Consider the following 20,255-nt stretch of genomic DNA (forward strand, 5'->3'; position numbering starts at 1 on the left):
GAAAACAAACTTGGTTTTCACTACTTGTCCTGCACGTCAATATCGCAAATGGAAACAAATAAACATAAAACATGAAACAAAACTCTCTCAATGATTCGGTAGTACAGCGAAAATAAATAATATCACATACAGAAGCACTGACTTTTTTTTTAAAAAAATATTATGACCAACAATTTCATAGCAATAACTAAGCCATTAAAAATATTTTTAGAATTACAATATATCCGCTTCCCAAGTCTTCTATGATTGGCTTCAGTTACTGAGGTCCCAAGAAGCCCAGAACCATTTACTTGAGGGCAGTGGTTGGGATGCTGATTTACAAGCTACCGCTTGCTGCAGTTCCATTAGATTACCGCACCGGGCTACCACGCATTAGGTGTGGTGACAGCTCCTGTACACACTGCTAAAGGCAGTAAATACAGTTTGTACTAAGAATAAAACACGCTTCCTAATACCTACGAGATTCATTCTGAAGCTGTATCGTGTTCCATCACAACATCGGGCTGGCTGGCTGAGTCGGGCAGCTGCGTCACTGAATGGTCCCAGCACTGAATTCTGCAGTTAGGTACTGATAAAAACCTCTTGGTAAATTCTGACATAATTTGGGATTTTTTATTTTATTACATGTATATATATTTACAAAAAGATATTACTTCTTTAGATATTGGCCAAGAAAAAATTTAAAAATGCTTTTGAAACTTTTCTAGTTTTTCATTTTACATCACCACCAAACGTGGTGTTTCTCAGTCCCAATTTTTTTATTTTCTTAATTTGTTCATGAAATAAACTTCAAATCATTCCTGGTTTTGGTTCTATTCTCAATTTTCAGGTAAAGAACTGGCATTGGACATAGGATGCCAGATCCTCCTCCACACAAAAACAACAACAGAAAAACAGGAAGAAGAGGAGGAGGAAGAAAAGAGAAGAAAAAAAGAGAAAACAGAACCTTTTCCCTTAGTTTTACCATATGCACTGGACAGTTATTTCTCTGACCTGGAGGTAAGTGCTTAAGATAAGTCTTGTTTTATACCACTTGTTTTTATTAAGAAAAAAGACAACCAAAACAAACAAACAAAAAAATGCAACCTATAGCTTCTATGCTTACCACAAAAAAAGTAAATTGCCAAGCAAAGTAAGAAAACAACAAATGAACAACAAATAAATAAAAAATAAGAAACCCAACATAACTCAATTGCTAACAGCACTGACCTTGTTGATATATTATCTAAATGAAGGCTCAAAATAGCAGTACAGTAATTTATGGTCATCTCTTGCATACTTTACAGGCTTGCATTCAGGAATGGAAACATCGACATATAAAACAATTTCTCCTGGTCTGTAGCTGATACTCTAGAAAGCTTAGTATGAATTGCTCAGAGTAGCTCAATACAGCTCACATATGCTTTGTGACTCCAAAATTCAATTTTCTAACTCGTAATCAACTACAAAAATATTACAAACTGAATATGAGCAACATTAAAAAGCAATTTCTTCTTACTATTGACTACTTATCAACTGACAACTTAGTCTGTTGAAATTAAAACAATTGGTATATTTTATGGTGATTGCTAAAGCTGCTGACCATAAGTAGAATTATTGTGCTTTATAGACTTAAAAGTCGCTTAATCTAAGCAGCCAATTTAATCCAACAGTTCCAAAGAAAGACGGCATAACTTTAAATAAAGTGTGCTAATGAAACGCTAAAAGGTTGCGCAATTGAATTATGGTTGAATTATGTCCACATTAACTCTTCCCTCCAGTATGTCTGCAGAGATAAGAATCCGCTCTGGATCCCCAATGAAACGGCACAGCACGTCACAGAAATGACGGCTATCTGTCTGCATTTACAGAAGCTCCGATGAAAGCCATCTCATCCCTTTCCTCTTGCTCCCTGCTCAAGCTATTAATTAGGGAAGCACATCGGGATCAGATCCTCAGCTTCACACTCGGTACGACTTCACCAGTACTCTGTGGACATGTGCCTCTTTACACCTCTCACCTAATGCTTTAGCTAATAAGCACCACCAAACTATTAATGCTCCAAGCAGTGTGCAAGGTTCAAACAGCAGCCAGTGGTAAAGGTAAAGCTCCCACCCTCATCTGCATGTGCTGCATCTTTGGGCATTTTTAATAACCAAAATAGCTGCTTACTACTAACCTTTACTCTTTTACACATCAAAGACGTTAGGTCCATGCTGACTCTGATTTATTGAAATCTGTGGAATTTACAGAGATCTGGAGTACAGCTAATGGGCTGACACAAGCACAAGTGTTATAATGCAATAATTACACTGTAATAGAGGTTGGCTCTCCCACGCTAGCAAGCGTGCACGAAAACGCACTGTGCAGATAAGGAACCCTTCACAGACACCACATTATTGGACAAATGCTAGAGGCATCTTTTACAACAATATGCTGAGTAACTTGAGAAGATTTGCTGTACCCCAGAGAGTCCCCATGTACCTAAAAACTTCAATAATGACAAAAATTCTGTTCTGTGCAAAAACCAAAAAGGTCATCTTTGCCGAGAATAGCAGCTAGCCTATATGCTCTAAAATCCGTCTTGTCCTAGAAGAGGAAAGATCCAGGATTTGACTATTACTTTGACTACAGGGCTTTTGTTCTGTAACTAATCGGTCACTTCCATTAAAGGGAGAATGAAGAAGAAACAATACCAGGCTGGCCACGGGTAAGATCAAAGTTGTGAAGAAAACAGCTGGAAGTGGAACTGCGTGGATTTCAATTTGCTGAAATTCATGAAAGACCAGCGGGGCTAGACAAGATGATACAGAGCTCTGCAGAAGAGCTAACGAGATTTTGGATAAAGTGGGAGCTGTGAGAAAAGAGCTGGAGAAGCAATTGAGCAAAATGAAAAGAAATTAAAGTAAGGTTATAGGTGCCTCTATAGCACGGGCGTGCAGGTGAGGGATATTCAGTGGTTATGGTTTAGAAAGCACGTCAGGTAGTTACGGAAGAACTAGAGCTGTGAGCATGGTTCTGAGATGGAAGGGATCAGAATTTTGTGATGATAAAATACATAGAACAAAACAAATGCGAACAGGAACGGATAAGCACTGTGCAGAAGTGGGAGTAGGAGGAACCTGAAAAGGATCAGGAAAATGCCTCTGGTGTGTTTTCTGATTTTTTGCTTCCCCCTACTCAGCACTGGTTGGGAGCAAGGAAGCAGCTGTTGAAAAAGAAGCACCAGGAGCACCTGTCTACAGGAAGGCAGCATGATCTGCAGGAGGTAGGAAAGGCCCTGCAGCTGGTGCTGCATGGGTGTTGGACAGACTGAAAGAAGGAACATGTGTATGAGGAGTAAGGTATTACTGCTGGGGACGGCTCCAGGAAGCAGCAGGAAGGCTTCTACCTGGCCACTGGGAAGCCCACGATGAGCAACGCCTCCTCTGCCCCGTGCCTTCCCAGGACAGCCCCTGCTCCAGCTGCTGCCTGACGCCGTCCGTGCAAAACGAGCCCCCAACCAGGCAGGGGCCCACAGCTCAGTTTGGGTCCCACAACTGCCCACCCATCACCTGTTACCACGGAAATGAGAGAAACTTGGGAAGTTGGGTTTACAATAATTAATATCTTGATTTAGCAGGAGAAAAACTAAAGTAATGGTAGCATTTAATTGCAGCACTCTTGGAAGGAGTGGTCAAGTTACTGACACATTACTCAAAGTGAAGTCAACGCTCATGGACGCCACCCAAGGATCTTCACCACCCAATCGCCCAACTCTCAGAGTGTCTGCAGTTAAGGTGACCCAACTCCGAGGTCTTTGGCAGACCAGGCACATGCACAGGCTGCAGTCAGTAGTCCATTAAGGGCTACTTAAGCCACAGGAGACCTCTCTTTCAGTAGATGTTTCTTTAGAGGTCACTTTGATGCGCAGCAGCCTCCCCTGCAACCCAAGCATCGTCTCGCAGCCTGTGGGCATTCACACGAATTATGCTTCAACCAACCAGCGCTTAGAGCGCAAAGTGATGCAGGAGTAACTGCATGGAAACGTCATCCAAAATTGCATTCCAAAAACTGTTCCTCTACCTACAGTCCTGAAACCGAGCTACAGAAAGGACTATTTGCTCACCACCCATTTCAGATTTAAAAACTAACATTTCCGTAATAGAACCATGAACTCTTCAAAACACGTCAAAACGCTGCCAATTGTTGAAGACGGAGATCCACTCAGACACCACAGCAGAATGTCACACCTAAGACCCCAAATGCCTTTGCTACACCTCAAAAAAAAAAAAAAAAAAAACCCTAGAAAAAAGATGAGTTTATGGACTCTTCATAACCCTTGGCAAACATCTGTGTGCACTCAGTGAAATAGATACACCCAGTGCCCCACCAAGCTATGGGAAAACCAGAAAAATACATCTACAGTTTGGAACAAGCAGCAATATCTACTTAACAGAGTCTCTGAACTGGAAGGGTGCAGTAATTGCTCATCAAGGTTACAGAAAACAAGAACTGCTGGTTGAAGGCTTCCAAAGCAAGAAGCCAATACCAAGCCCAACTCAAAATGGTCATTTTGATTTCAGCATGCTTCAGACAATGTTTAACCAGAAGGGATCTTTTCCCTCCAATCTCACACACTACTCACTTTCTAAAACTCAGAAACGAGGAGAATTTTGTACTGGAAAGTAGAAAACAACACAATAGCTTTGCACGGTAGCTTCAGCTGAAGAGATCAATACTCAACATATATCTTTGCTTTTTCTAAAACATAAAAATAAAAAATAAAAAAAATCACTGCAATAGAAGGAATGCTTGTTGTCAATAATACATGGGCTGAAGTTCAAATTTGTAGTGTAGAAAAAGTATTAAAAAAAATACAAAGCTGCAGCTTAGAACCCTTTAAATACTGTTCATAGTATAAATAAAAAGCGGTAACAGAAGCACAATAGAAACTGACTTGTTTTCCCAGCACTGAGTATTTAGTAAACTTTTCTGCAGTTGAGTTTTTGTGTGTCCTCAGTATTTTACTGAAAAGTTTAATGAAAGACGGGTTCTCATTAAAAAAAACACCACTACTTGTATTCAAGTTTTTATAGGAATATATATGCATATATGTATTTCTCTAAGTCATAAAGAGTAGTTGCAACAGATCTTGTTCTTAAGACCTGTGAACTTCAGGTGAGGTAACACCACTGCAGATTCTCAGCCTTCCTCGGCCCCAAATGCCCTGTAAAGTGCTTTGGACACAGGACCACCCAGGCAGGAGGAGGCGACCAGCAGGATGTGGCCCCTGCGGCGGGACTCGCCCTGACTTGGTGCTTTCTGCAGTTGTGCGGTGCCGAACATCAGCTCTGTTCTGCTGAAACTGTGAAACGCAGCCAGCAGACGACAGACTCCAGATGAGCAGGTGGCAGACGAGAAAGCAGAAACGCCTCAAGCTCCGGCACAGGCCATCGCCTGTTTCTTATTCAGTCGCTAAAGCATTTAAAGTCCCGCTAGAACCATAGTGAGGTGCTGGCAGACACACTGAGGGATGCCAAGACAGGGCACACTGTTCCCCAGTCTGTAAAATGGGGACGGGAAATATTACTAATCACATGGAGATGACTGCTTTTCCATAATCAAAGCCCTGAGCAAACAATTAGGTAGGTGACATTATTGCTTCTGCATTTTTCAAGTAGTGTTTTCAGATTACAGTCATTTAAAAATCAAATTTGTACCATTTGGACCTGACGAGTGACGCTGAGCTAACGTCCTGCCTGCTGCAATCAGCATCGATGCCAAGGCTCAGCATTTCCTACCTCCGTAAGAAGAAAGTAGGCACTTACCTGGTCCCGAGACGACAAGGCACAGCAAAGCCGCTGCGTGTCTCCGCACACGCGTGATGGCAGGCACATGTGTGTGCAGCCGAGCTGTGCCTGTTTTTAAAACCAAGCCCTCTCTGTTTTTAAAAACTACCATTCCAAATTGTAATACCACATCGGATGAGCAATAATACATTTCCTTTGCTGCATCTTTTCTCATGTGATGCTGCCTTTATAGGGCTCTGAATACATTTCAATAGCTTTTTTATATATAGCCATCAACACAATGCATTCATTTGCTTCCACACCTGACTGCTCTGAAGAGGAAAAAGCAGTAATTGGCATTCCCACGTTCCTAAGAGAAGTTTTCTTTTTTTTTTTTTTTGATTTATATGCATCATTTACATGTTCTCAAACATGGCAAGTGGAACGCACATCTCTCTTTAAAAGGAAAGATCTGTACTTAAGCGCATTAATTGTAGTTATCTACCTCTTTTGAAAGACCAGCCATTCACAGCCCCAAACCCCTCGGGAACACGTTATTCGGAAAACTTTTAATCATTCCCTGAAACACACCCGTGCCACAACACGCGCAAGATAACACCCACGGCGATTCCTGTATCCCCAAGCCGATACGAGCTCCTAGAAGCGAGCTGGATCGCAAATACATCAACCCCTGTGGACGATTTGCTCGATACGTGCCGGAGAGGGGAAAAACTGATTAAGTTATTAAGGAGCCGCCGCTTTCTCTGAGGAGGGGCGCTCCGGGGACAGCCCACGGCTCTGCCTGGCTCCGTCCTCGCAGCACGGGGAGGCCGCGCTCGGCATCCCCGTTCCCCTGCTCACAGCCGGAATACGGCCACAGGGGTTCGTCACGGCCAGAAACACTCGGAGGGAGGGCGGCTGGGTCGCCCAACCCCACCGGCATCGCCCTCAGGCACCGTCCCCGCGCTCCGAGCCCGGAGCGGAGCCGCCCCGCGGTCCCCGCCCGCCGCTGCAGCACCGGCCGGGGGCGGACAGCAGCTGCCGCCCGCACCGCGCCCCAACCGCAAAACAACCCCAAACCCACACCGACCCCAACCGGCACCCCCAAAACTCCCCCCCTTACCCCCTGAGGTTCCCCGCTCCGCCGCCGTGAGGCGAAGTTGGGGAGCCCGCGGCGCCGCTCCCGCCTCTCGCCCGAAACTTACCGAGCGCGGCCACCGGGCTCAACTTTCAGCGGCGCCCCCGGCTCAGCCCCGCCGACGGCTTCTCGCCCCCCATCGCCTCTAGGCGCGGTGCCCGCGTCCCGCTCCCCGGCGGTAAATCCTCATTGCCATCGCCCCCCACCCGGAGCCCGCTGAGGGGGGCAGCGCCGGGTCCCCCCGCCGCGGCTCCGCCCGAGGTGCGAGGGGAAGCGGGGCCGGGCGCAGCCCCGCTGCCGGAGCCGCTCCTCTCAGTGTCAGCGGCACCGCCGCTCGCTGTCAGGGTGATGGATTTTTTTTTGCCTTTTTTTTTTTGCCTTCCCCCTTTTTTTTTTTTTTTTCGGCTCCTTCGCCGTTAATGAGCATGCCCGGGGAGATCCGCGCAGGCGCTTTCAAAGCCGCCGCGCCTCGAGTCGCCTCGCGCCGACCGCAGCCGCGGGCTGTGAGGGGAGGTGGCGGGGCCCAATGCGGGGAGCTGCCGGCGCCTCCTCACAGCCCCTCAGAGCCCCCTCAGAGCCTCCTCTCATCCCCTCGCAGCCCTCTCACATCTCCCTCACAGCCCACCACAGCCCCCTCACAGCCCGGGAAGGGGGTCGAGGGGCTGCCCCCGCCTGAGGGAGCGGAGCAGGGCAGCGGAGCCCCCCCCGGCGGCTCTCCCCGCCTTCGGCAGGACGGCGGCACGCCTCCCGCTGAGGTGATTTACCTTGCGGGGCCGGCAGCGGCATCAGAGGTCGGGGCGGAAGGAGAGCTGTCGGTTCGTCGGTGCTGCTGCCGTTTCCCTAGCTGAGCTGGTGAACGCGGGGGTCCCCGGCGGCCGCCCCCGGTCCCGGAGCAGGGGAACATCTCCGTGCTGTCACCATGTAGACGCTGGGTATCCTCAGGAGGATACACACAGGCGTTAAGGTGATTACCACCTGCTTTTTTGACATATAACAGTCAAATCTGCATCTGCAGTTATTGTAAAGGTTTTTCTTTTTCCAGAAGAATCCAAGGGACTGGGAATAGTGCGCTTCCCAGCCTGGACCCTGCCTATCAGGCGGTCTCCAGCCTGAGCCCATGTTGCATCCACACACCTGTCAACCCCTTAAAAAACCACTATGGTCACCTATGTTGCTTAGCCTGTGTATTCAGCAACAGGGGACACAAGAATAAATCTGCAACTCCTGTTATTTCTTTTCGTATAAAGAAGGCGTAGGATGTCCGCATAGATAACTTTAAGTCCAGTTCCTCTTCCTACTCTGGTCCAGGGATATATTTCACTTAGGAAGTTGGCTTATGTTGTTTACATAAATATTTGTAGGAAAAAAATTATAAAGGGAACTTAAAAACTGTTTTTTAAGTAAAAAGAAATTACGATTTTGCCAACAGAATGTGTTGCAGTGCATACATAAAATAGAATTAGCCAGGTAAGGCCATCCATGATTCCAACATACTGCTAGTATGGAAATTTTCTGTCATTTTTAATCTTTGCTCTTGGACACAACCCTGCTCTGAGTTTGCTCCATCAGAGAAATAACATTCAGGTGCCTACAAGAAATCTTACTGAGTCATTAATGTCTTGGTCCAACAGGTAAAATGCCTCCAAGATAGGGTTTTCATATACAAAACAACTTTCTGCTAATGTAATTAGTTTCTAGGGCACACTGAACAGCATTAAAAAGATGATGAAGAAAGCGGCTCAAAATACAACCCCCTTTCCAAAATGTGTATATTGGAATTTGCATAAATATGAAATGTAGATGCGGTTTGGAGGCTGTAACCCAATTCTGAGAAATCTTGTGAGGTTATTATAGTAATTCCAAAGATAGCCTCCTTGAAAAACAAAGGATGGAAAAGATGGGAAGAAGGATCAAGTCTTCAAATCTAGCATCAAAAAATGTTGTTTGCATGAATAACAAGGTTAAATACTGACTTTGTACCTTCCTTTCTAGAAGATAAATATTCACTTTTATTCTACAGATTTCTAAAGATGCAAATGCAAACTATGTAAAATGAAGAAGTTGGTCTAGTCCTTCAGAAGGAAGTCTCCTTTGAAAAACATTTCAGAAATCTAAATCTGCCTCTCCCTAAAGAAAGCACAGCTGTAAAGATCCTGAGGTAAATATAGCGTACTTTAGGAAGTACATTTTCTCTTTCTTGGATTAAAAGTATCCTACGCAGCAGAAAGGAAGTCTTGAACTACTGCCTATACATTACTTCCTTAGAAAGGCCAAAAGTAACAAACCAATGCATTTCTTGTGAAACCTGAAGCCCTTAAACAAACGTCATTATGAACTGAATCTGAAAATCATCCATTTCAAGTCAGAACAGTCATCTGTCAAAAGTCTGTCTCAAATGTCTGTGACTTAGTTCCAGTAGGTGGAATAATTCTTCAGCAATATAGAAGAGTCACGAACAATTCTGAGTCTAGAGGAAAGAATAAATTTTCCTTCCTAGGAGACGTGGTTGTTTTGGTTTCTTCTCTCTTTGGATAGACTTTAACATTTGCTTTTCATTAACACAAAAATGAGATGGTACAGCTTGAACACAGAAATAGTTCAAATCCAAAACCAGAAGGTGGTTTAGAATGAAATTGATGTGTTAGTCAAAGAAACAAAGCAAGGCAGCTGACCAGTCCAGGAATTTTTTATTTTTATTTTTAGGTTCTATCTTATTCAGCTAAATATTGCCTCGCTATTAGTGGACATAAAGATCACAAATTACTATTAGGGCTTCTGCCTGCAGTGCTTTGAAGTTGCCCATTGTACTCATTAACACATGGTAGCCATAAAAAGATTGTAGTTTCATCAAGAAAAGATATAAAAAGACTAACAGTGAAGGTGGACGATCAGCCATACCTTTGTCTCCTTAAACCACTACTGAGATAAATGAGCCAAAGTTGATAGTCTTGATAGTGTAAAATCATTGCCAGATATCAACTGGAAGATCTGGCATATACAGTAATTTCAGATACACATGGGATGCTCCCTAGTGAGTTAGATGTTGGGAAACCAAAAAGGTCTACTTTGAGGACCATGCAGGTATTGCATGTTAGTCCATGAGAAAGATATATTGGAAGGTGTGGTGGTTCAGGTTTGCTATATGCATACTCCAACAGAACTAGGCGCAGATTCCAAAGAGAGATGAGACCAACTGGATGATGAGAGACTTTCTTGTGGAGGAATTATCCCTGTAGAAAGAACAGTCACAGATTGTTCCAAGAATCAGAACACTGATATTTGTAACTGGAAACAAGGGCCCTTAAGCACATAACACTTTAATGTATCAGAAGTGCATTGAGGGGAAAAAAAAAAAAAGTATTCTAAGCTGGCTGAGAAGAAGATGATAGATAAAAAATGGTTAGATACACTGGTGCCGAATGGAACTCCCTTGAGTGAAAATGCATGGAGTTTTTTTAGTATTGCAGCTCACTGCACTAAAAGTTTTCTTGGAGTGGCAAAGGATAGTATCTCTAGTGCACAGCTGCAGTAATATTCAGTGCTCCACTGATGCCTAGGACTGGCTTTACACCTTCTGGCTAGTTCCAGTTCAGAAAAGCTTCCAGTGACTCAGTCTTTTGCTTTATTGGTAACAGAGTTATGCTGAAGCACTGGTTTTAAAGTATCATTGTGCCTCCTGTGGGAATAGAGATTGTTGCCTGCATTACAACAATCCCTGGTGAGACCTGAGACCCAGCTGCTGGTCCCACTGCTGAGCAGGACCTTTTCACCCCCCCCAGGATAGGGTGTCACCATGCTTAGAGGGGTTCTGTAATGTGATTCTGAGAACAATTTTGACAAGCTTCCTATTTTTGGCATCTTATTCTTACAATCAGATGAAGTCCTCAAAAACTTATCTGTGAACTTTTGGGGAATTTTCCTAGTCTACGTGTCTGTTTTCTGGACACAGTAGACAGAAAGGATAAGTAAAAGCTTAAGAAAGGATAAGATACTTCCCCATACAATTGAAGTGGTTGTCTGGTGTGCCATTTATGGAAATCACTCCTTCACACAAATAACAGGTTTTAAAAAACAGAGGTGTGAAGTCAGCCGGATTCCTGTACTGTTTATGCTATATAACAGTTTGTTTGAAATACAAGGATTGACTTGTTTTGGTCTTTTCAACTAAGAGTAAACTACTCGGAAAAGGAGACAAAACATTTACAATAAGTCCCCTCATACTGGTAATATACTGATAGAAAACTATGCTAATATGAAGGGCATTGAGATCCAAACTATCTGCCAGAAAGCGACAGAAGGAGCTGAGTAGTAGTAACGTTGTCCTGCCTTTATGTAACAGGCAAAACCAAAACAAAACCAAAAAAGAAAAAGTTATTTGAGACTGACTCTGAAAGGACACCACTGAGGAATTTCTTCTTTCTTGCATACATCAATGTGGGATCCCAAGCATATGGTAAAAGCTTAAATTATTTTTAAAATCCTGTTGTTTACACCTGATAAAGCTAATGAGGTTGATTCATCATTTGTAGTTGTGCACGGTGGTTTTAGAACATTGCCATTTTTTTAAATGATACCTTACATCTGTCTGATGTAGATGTTTATGAGATGTGGATAAAAGCATGATCAAAACTACAAAATTCTAGCTGCACCTCGTGCTCATTCACTGTGAGAAGGCACAGATCATTACAGAAACTGAAAAGTAAAGGAAAATCAGGATCACTTTTTAATAGTTTTGAATATATGATTATATATTTTTATAGTTATGTTCCTATTGAACAGGAAAAGGATCCATTCCACTGAAGTGACACACATGCACAGTCTTGCCCTTAGTCTGGGAGTAGTCAAATTTGTAAAAGATTAAGAAGGAGAAAGTGATGTAGGAAACAGCTGAAGTTTTTACTTTCTGGACCAAAAGAAGGGTCCAGAAAGGGAAATTTGTTCTGCTATTTCACTTTCACTGAGAAGAATTGAATATTTTAAGCCAGGCTAAATAACATAGACAGAGAAAAATATATATGAATTGCAATCCTGTATTATTACCAGCTCCAGGCAAGAACAATTTTTGCCCCAGACTGTCCACCAGAAACAGTGTGTCACAGTAGAGCTAAGAAAGAAGTAATTGCAATTTTTGATGGAATACCATTCTTCAGAAATGTTACCCCAAGAGACAAGAAAATGACTAAAGAGACATTGATATTTTGAAAAAGAAATGTAAACCAATGTATTTTGGAAGTCATCTTCATGAAAAGTGTACCAGAACAGATTTGTTTACAAAACATTTTCTACCATGCAAAAGACTGAAGAAAGAAAAGCTGCCTTGTGCCATGTTTACAGGCTTTGGAAAAATAATGCGTACCTACGATACTGACTACCTCTCTAAGGCTTTCCATCATTGCATGATGCCTGTCTCCTTTGCTCACTTTTTAAATTTTCAAAGAAAACACCTTCATAGTTTTAACAACCTCGTCTCTCACATTCAGAAAGAACTCCTGTACACAAGTGCAAACCTTTTTTCCAAATTCACCTCTAAACAAACTTGTTCAAAAGATGCCTACCAAAAACCTGGCAATAATTAAGCTGTTTGTGTGCTATGTCCACTGCCTAGCATGTTGACCAAAACTGCAAACTTGTTTCTCAGTAATTTCCCATCTATATGGATGTATTGATTTTTGGTGGTTCTAAACTTATGACGTCCAAAAATATGCACCTTTTCCACAAATATGGCTCCCTCGTTAATATGCACTAGAGAGAACAAAAGTGTTGCGATTTTAATGGCTGAAGAGGGGTGTTACTTATTATTTTCCTATCACATGAACACAAGGTGGTGCTACTGCTCCTGTCACCAGTACTGATTCTCCTCTTGCCCACTAAGACTTACCTGAGCGATGGTAGCTGGTGCACAGCAGGTCTACCTGATATTTTCTTTAAATGAATTAGAAGTAGTAACGGCCAATAAAATAAAAGAACTCGTTTAAAATTAGTATAAACACTTGTTTTTGCAAACTGAAAAAAAAAATCAATTTCCAAGTGAAATAGAGAAATTCTTTGTTGATTTGGCTTGAACTGGACAAACGGACTGGTTGTATGTCCTGTTTCACTTCACAGACCTTAATGAAAATGAATTCTAGGTCAAGAAAGAAAGAAGAAATCTTAAGAGCATCAGTATTTTTTCAGTTCTTAAGAAAGAATTAAAAAAATATACATGAAACTAACAAATATATAAACAAGTATTTTCCCAGATCACTGAAAAGAGCTATAGATGAGAAAAGATCAGTTTAAATGCCTTCCTGCTTTTAGGGGGAAATCCTTTGGTACTGCAGAAAGGTGCATCTAACCTAGAAATTTAAACAAAACAAGTGATGAAAACTATTCAATAAAATTTTTTATCCCTGAATATGAGTACGTGCTAAAAGAGGTTTGAGTCTATCAGCCTACTTGTTAGAGTGGAACTAAGGTAAAGCACTTTTCAAGAGAGATTAAACTTCCAAAAAGCAGACATCATTTCCTTCCTAAATAAAATAATAATAAAACTTCTCATTGCATTGAAAGCTGACACTGAAGAAGATAAGGAGCATAAAAAACAAAGTCATGTTTCACAGAGGATTTTGGATTGATTGTTTCAAACTCATGGTTAGTCTACAGTGTAATTCATTTCATAGGAACGAAATCATAGGAGGAGATTTTTCAGATACAGTGTACAAAGTCCCTTCTTCCACATTTCTTGTCAGGTTCATATGATAATTACCTAATTATTGTGTTTTACATAATTATCATGTTAGAGAGCAATTCCGACTCAGCATTGTGCAGTATTTTTAAGGCATTTGAAAGTGAACATACTTTATGAAATATCATCTACCCAACCTGCTGCTTCCTTTTCCCATTCCTTTTTATTACATAATACTCCCCAGTGTTCCTTCTGCTTTTATTTTTTTCTTGTATTTTTGTGCTGATCTCTGTTGCTCATGTATTTACTTTTCCCTTAGGAAAATATACAAAAAGCAAGACCTCGATATCTTAATCTTTGCAGCTTAATTAGACATGAAAGTAACTCTGGCCTCATTAAGAACTGTCCTAAAGCAACAGGTAAAATAGAATCAGTTGAGTTTGAAATCGTATCCAGAGATCGGCTTGTCAGGCAGTCCTAGTTGTTAAAGAAGCCTGGGACATAGCTAATGCAGAGAAGAGAAAACTAAATGCTTAGTAGAAATCTCAGCGGAAGAGACAACTAATTAGAGATAATTATACACAGATTTCTTGCATTAAAAGTGCTTTGAAACATAAACATTCAAATTTTACTTAGACTCCCCAAGTGCTTCCCAGGAGGCAAGCTTGCAAAAAATACCTTTAAATGATGTCAAGCACTTTTAAACTAAATGACTAATTTTTAAGGGCCATCTCACTGAAAATTCTTATGCCTTGAATTTTCTTGTTTGCCTCCAGTTTAGCAAGAAACAGTAATAAAGTTTATGGTCTAAGTTAGTATCCTAAGTGCCCTATAACGAAAGTAATCAAGCATCACAGTCCTGATTTGCTTCCATTCACTAGCAACTTCAAAAGCCAAACCCAAAATTTACTTGATGTGAAGACAGAACTCTTCAGAACTGAGGCCTAAACTATCAGAGCATTGATAAGTGACAAGAAAAAAAAAAAAAAAAAGGATGCTACACTGAAAATGTATCATCTATAAGATTAAAATAAACAACTTTATAAAAATCTCTATTAAAAAGTCTATAAAATGGGCAAATTTCTGGAATATTTGTGGAAAATTTCCAAAGTCACTGTAGTAAATTGCACCTTAGATGTCTTCATCCCTTAGACACCACTACGTATACTGGAGCAAACAATCTCAAATTGTACAGAGGAACTCCATTTTTCTTTCAATTTTATATCCATTATCAACATCGATTGCCTGACCCCCACAAAATCCTCAGGTCAATAATATACCTGTGTGACTGGTTAGTATACCTTCTTTAAGATAGTATCTTAAGATACCATAATTCACAGCAAAAACTTGTTTGATATTTTGCTTAGTTATCATTCAGGTGCCTAGGAACTTCTGCATCTACTGATTTATTCAAGATTCATTGAGAAGTTCCAGTTTTTCATCTTTTTAAATATTGACAATTTATACAGTTCATTTTGGAGATACAGAAAAACACAACATTCCACATAGTTGCCTGTCAGATTCTTTACCTGATTACTGAATATTCATGGCAGAAGAACATTTAATGTCTATTAACAAACCACAAAACGGCCAAGAGCATGCACTCGGCAAGTTTGCAGATAGTACCAAGCTATGGTGAGTGGTCCTTACATGTACCAGGGCTTGCAGGAACCTTGTCAAGTTCAATAAAGGAAAAAGCTCCCCAGTACAAGAAAGACATGGATTTACTGAAGTGAGCTTAGAAAGATGGGAGCAGACAAGAGGGAATAGTCTCATATTGGGACGTGAGAAATTCGAATGACATATTAGGAGGAATTTTTTCACCATGGGATCATCAAATATGGGAACAGGCTGCCTGAAGAGACTATGGGTTCTCCATCTTTGGAAATATTCAAACTTAATAGGACAAGGCTCCAGTGAGGGTTGGACTAAAGATCTTCAGAGATGCCTTCCAATTTAAGTTATTTTATGATTCTAAAATTGATCACTTTTTTCATTACACCAAAAAATAAAATAAAATTGCAAAAACACCTGCATATAAAATCTTCCACAACCTCTATATTTACAACAAACTATTCTAGACAAATTTAAAACCAAACCAAACCTATCGTTTCAACCCATTCTTCTGGTGAGATAATCGTCCTGAATATCCACAAAAACAACAACAACAAAAATTCATCCGGAAACCTGAACTTCAGCACTTCACTTGAACTTCAAAGGGTACAGTTTACATCACCACCACCCTTTCAGTGAATTACTGTCTTCCATTAAGGGTCATTACTATCAGTGTACATTTAAAGAGGTGGACCACTCTAAATCAGTACAAATTAAAACATTTAACTGGCCATAACAATAATGCATGTCATGGCTTAAAGCTTTAAAAGGAACAGTTCCTTTGGAATACAAATCTAAATTGTTATTCACAGATTCACAGATTCACAGATTTCTCTAGGTTGGAAGAGACCTCAAGATCATCGAGTCCAACCTCCGACCTAACACTAAGTACTCCACTAAACCATATCCCTAAGCTCTACATCTAAACGTCTTTTAAAGACCTCCAGGGATGGTGACTCCACCACCTCCCTGGGCAGCCCGTTCCAATGCTTAATAACCCTTTCGGTAAAGAAGTACTTCCTAACATCCAACCTAAAACTCCCCTGTCGCAACTTTAGCCCATTCCCCCTCGTCCTGTCACCAGGCACGTGGGAGAACAGACCAACCCCCACCTCGCTACAGCCTCCTTTAAGGTACCTGTAGAGAGCGATGAGGTCGCCCCTGAGCCTCCTCTTCTCCAGGCTGAACAAGCCCAGCTCCCTCAGCCGCTCCTCGTAAGACTTGTTCTCCAGACCCCTCACAAGCTTGGTCGCCCTTCTCTGGACTCGCTCGAGCACGTCCATGTCCTTCCTGTAGCGAGGGGCCCAAAACTGAACACAGTACTCGAGGTGCGGCCTCACCAGAGCCGAGTACAGGGGCACAATCACTTCCCTCGACCTGCTGGCCACACTGCTTCTTATACAGGCCAGGATGCCGTTGGCCTTCTTGGCCACCTGAGCACACTGCTGGCTCATATTCAGCCGACTATCCACCAATACTCCCAGGTCCTTCTCGGCCAGGCAGCTTTCCAGCCACTCATCTCCCAGCCTGTAGCTCTGCTTGGGGTTGTTGCGCCCCAGGTGCAGGACCCGGCACTTGGCCTTGTTGAACTTCATGCAGTTGACCTCAGCCCATCGCTCCAGCCTATCCAGATCCTCCTGCAGAGCCTTCCTGCCCTCGAGCAGATCGACACACGCACTTAGCTTGGTGTCATCTGCAAACTTACTGAGGGTGCACTGGACGCCCTCATCCAGATCATCAATAAAGATATTAAAGAGGACCGGCCCCAGTACCGAGCCCTGGGGGACTCCACTAGTGACCGGCCTCCAACCAGATTTGACTCCATTCACCACAACTCTCTGGGCCCGGCCATCCAGCCAGTTTCTAACCCAGCAAAGCGTACGCCAGTCCAAGCCCCGAGCAGCCAGTTTCTTGAGGAGAATGTTGTGGGGAACGGTGTCAAAAGCCTTACTGAGGTCAAGGTAGACCACGTCCACAGCCTTTCCCTCATCCACCAAGCGCGTCACTTGGTCATAGAAGGAGATCAGGTTCGTCAAGCAGGACCTGCCTTTCATAAACCCATGCTGACTGGGCCTGATCGCCTGCTTGCCCTGCAAGTGCCGCGTGATGACCCTCAAGATAATCTGCTCCATGAGCTTCCCCGGCACTGAGGTCAAACTGACAGGCCTATAGTTCCCCGGGTCTGCCCTCCGGCCCTTCTTATAGATGGGCGTCACATTGGCTAGCCGCCAGTCAACCGGGACCTCCCCTGATAGCCAGGACTGCCGATAAATGATGGAAAGCGGCTCGGCCAGCTCCTCCGCCAGTTCTCTCAGTACCCTTGGGTGGATCCCATCCGGCCCCATCGACTTGCGCACATCCAAGCTCTGTAGTAGGTCGCCAACCATTTCCTCATGGATAGCGAAGGCCACATCCTGCTCCCCATCCCCTTCCACCAGCTCAGGGCACTGGGTGTCCGGAGAACAACCAGTATTGCTGCTAAAGACTGAGGCAAAGGCGGCATTAAGCACCTCAGCCTTTTCCTCATCCTTAGTAACTAGGTTTCCCCTCGCATCCAGTAAAGGATGGAGATTCTCCCTAGTCCTCCGTTTCGCGTTGATGTATTTGTAAAAGGATTTTTTGTTGTCTTTAACGGCAGTAGCCAGATTGAGCTCCAGATGAGCTTTGGCCTTTCTAATTTTCTCCCTGCACAGCCTCGCTACATCCTTGTAGTCCTCCTCAGTGGCCCGCCCTTTTTTCCAAAGATTATAAACCCTCTTTTTTCTGCTAAGCTCCAGCCGCAACTCTCTGTTGAGCCAGGCCGGTCTTCTTCCACGCCGGCTCATCTTTGGGCACGTGGGGACGGACCGCTCCTGTGCCATCACGATTTCCTTCTTGAGGAGCGCCCAGCCTTCCTGGACTCCTCTGCCCTTCAGAACCGCCTCCCAAGGGACTCGGCCAACCAGCGTCCTGAGCAGCTCAAAGTCAGCCCTCCGGAAGTCCAAGACAGCAGTTTTACTGGTCCCCTTCCTGGCCTCGCCAAGAATAGAGAACTCTACCATTTCGTGGTCACTCTGCCCCAGACAGCTTCCGACCACCACATCTCCCACCAGTCCTTCTCTGTTTGTGAAGAGAAGGTCTAGCGGGGCACCACCCCTGGTAGGTTCACTGACCAGCTGCGTCAGGAAGCTATCTCCCACGCTCTCCAGAAACCTCCTAGACTGCTTTCTCTGTGCCGTGTTGTGTTTCCAGGATATGTCCGGGAAGTTGAAGTCCCCCACGAGGACAAGCGCCGACGATTTTGCAACTTCTGTAAGTTGCCTATAAAACTCCTCATCCGTCTCCTCATCCTGGTTCGGCAGTCTATAGCAGACCCCCACCAGGATGCTAGCCTTGCCGGCCTTCCCGCGGATCCTAACCCACAGGGATTCAACCTTATCATTCCCAGCCTGGAGTTCCACAACATCAAAAGATTCTCTAATGTAGAGAGCCACGCCACCACCCCTTCTGTGCTGCCTGTCCCTCCTGAAGAGCCGATAGCCAGGCATTGCAGCACTCCAGTTGTGGGAGCGGTCCCACCACGTCTCCGTGATGGCAACCAAGTCGTAGCCTGCCTGCTGCACAATGGCTTCCAGCTCCTCCTGTTTGTTACCCATGCTGCGTGCATTAGTGTAGATGCACTTCAGCTGGGCCATCGCCTTCTTCCCTGGCCTAGCCATTGTTTCCCCCGGCACAGCTCCAACAAGCCTTGTTTGAGCCCCGTCCCCCTTCTTACCTAGTTTAAAGCTCTCTCTATGAGCCCCGCCAGCTCCTGGCCTAGGATCCGTTTTCCCCTTGGAGATAGAGACCCATCTGGGGCCATCAGGCCGGGTGCCGAGTAAAGCTCCCCATGGTGAAAAAACCCAAAATTTCTATGCTGGCACCAGCCTCTGAGCCACCTATTAACCACATGAGCTTTCCGTGTCCTCTCCGTGCCATCACGTGCCTCCGTGCCTCTCCCTTCCCCCGTAGGGATAGACGAAAACACCACCTGCACTCCCGCTCCCTCCACCAATCGTCCCAGCCCCCTATAGTCCTGTTTGATGGCCCTGAGGCTTCTCTTTATAACTAGAAGTGACAGCTTGGTACTACTCATGACAATAGTTTGAAGCTAATAATAGCACCCGTAACAGGTTCATATTCTCACTGTTTATCTTATTCTCACTTGCTAACCATCAGAATGCACTAGCTGCAACAATGGGGTAGAGTCAAGCAAAGAGTAAAGTGAAGCACGGACACCCAATCATAGAAATCGTACTACAATGAAAATTAACATTGCAGTGGCTATAGGAGTGTCAAGAAGCAGCAATGAATTTTTAGGATTTGTAGTGCCAGTCAAAAACAAAATAGGAAGAATATTGCGGCCACCTCTGTTCTGACAATGCTTTTAGAGCAGAGAATATATATATATATATATATATATATATATTTCTAAGAGGCAAACTTCAAGACGGAACTGAACTGGAGAGCTAGTATTTATTAGACAGCAAATACTAATTGGTCATCGGAAGCTGCTTGGGTCTTAAAGCGTTATAACATATAGATGATAACTGATTGCAATATTTAAGCTGTTTGGGGGTGCCAGGTGCACAACACTAGTTTCCACAGTTTTCAGTACTTTTTTTAACTAAAGGTAACGTGATGAAAGTGTTAGTATTCAAGGCTGCTAGTTCTTCTCTGCTAATTTACATTTATATTCTTAATGTCTAGGTTGAGCCTAGGGAAATTTAATACGTTATTTCATTAATGCTAACTTCTACAGAAATCCCAATATGCACAGAAGTTCCTAGATTGCAAGACTAGTTAGACGAGAATGCAGAAGGAAAACATAATTGCTGGGTGGTTATGATAGTTAAATATGTACTGTCAGTTTTGACTTCTGAAATCCCTATAGACATAAACCTACTATTCTAAGAGTTAAAAATATAAAATAACAGTAATGAATTAAAATATCTTTCCAACATGTTTTAGAAAACATGCTTGTTTGCAAATATGTTTTAAATTGTTAGTGCATAACAATATCATGTGGCTTTTTCAGGCAATGTTTCTGTAAAATGTTAGATAATTTAAT

The 20,255-nt window shown here is 43.3% G+C and overlaps 1 protein-coding gene across 14 annotated transcripts in view; it reads right to left on the minus strand.

Annotated features, from left to right (window-relative positions):
* Positions 1-20,255, minus strand: part of TENM1 (teneurin transmembrane protein 1) — an 848,278-nt gene that overhangs the window by 322,707 nt on the left and 505,316 nt on the right. For 6 of the 14 annotated variants that reach the window (XM_048070600.2, XM_048070604.2, XM_048070599.2 and 3 more), the window contains exon 1: positions 6,956-7,246. The exons of 7 other annotated variants lie outside the window; for them this stretch is intronic. The gene's annotated coding sequence lies outside the window, so the exon portion shown is untranslated. Of the gene's footprint in view, positions 1-6,955; positions 7,247-7,652; positions 7,724-20,255 lie in introns of those variants that run through there. One more of the 14 variants, XM_048070598.2, reaches the window with a different exon arrangement.

Source organism: Anser cygnoides, chromosome 13, assembly GCF_040182565.1.
Source record: "Anser cygnoides isolate HZ-2024a breed goose chromosome 13, Taihu_goose_T2T_genome, whole genome shotgun sequence".
NCBI lineage: Eukaryota > Metazoa > Chordata > Aves > Anseriformes > Anatidae > Anser > Anser cygnoides.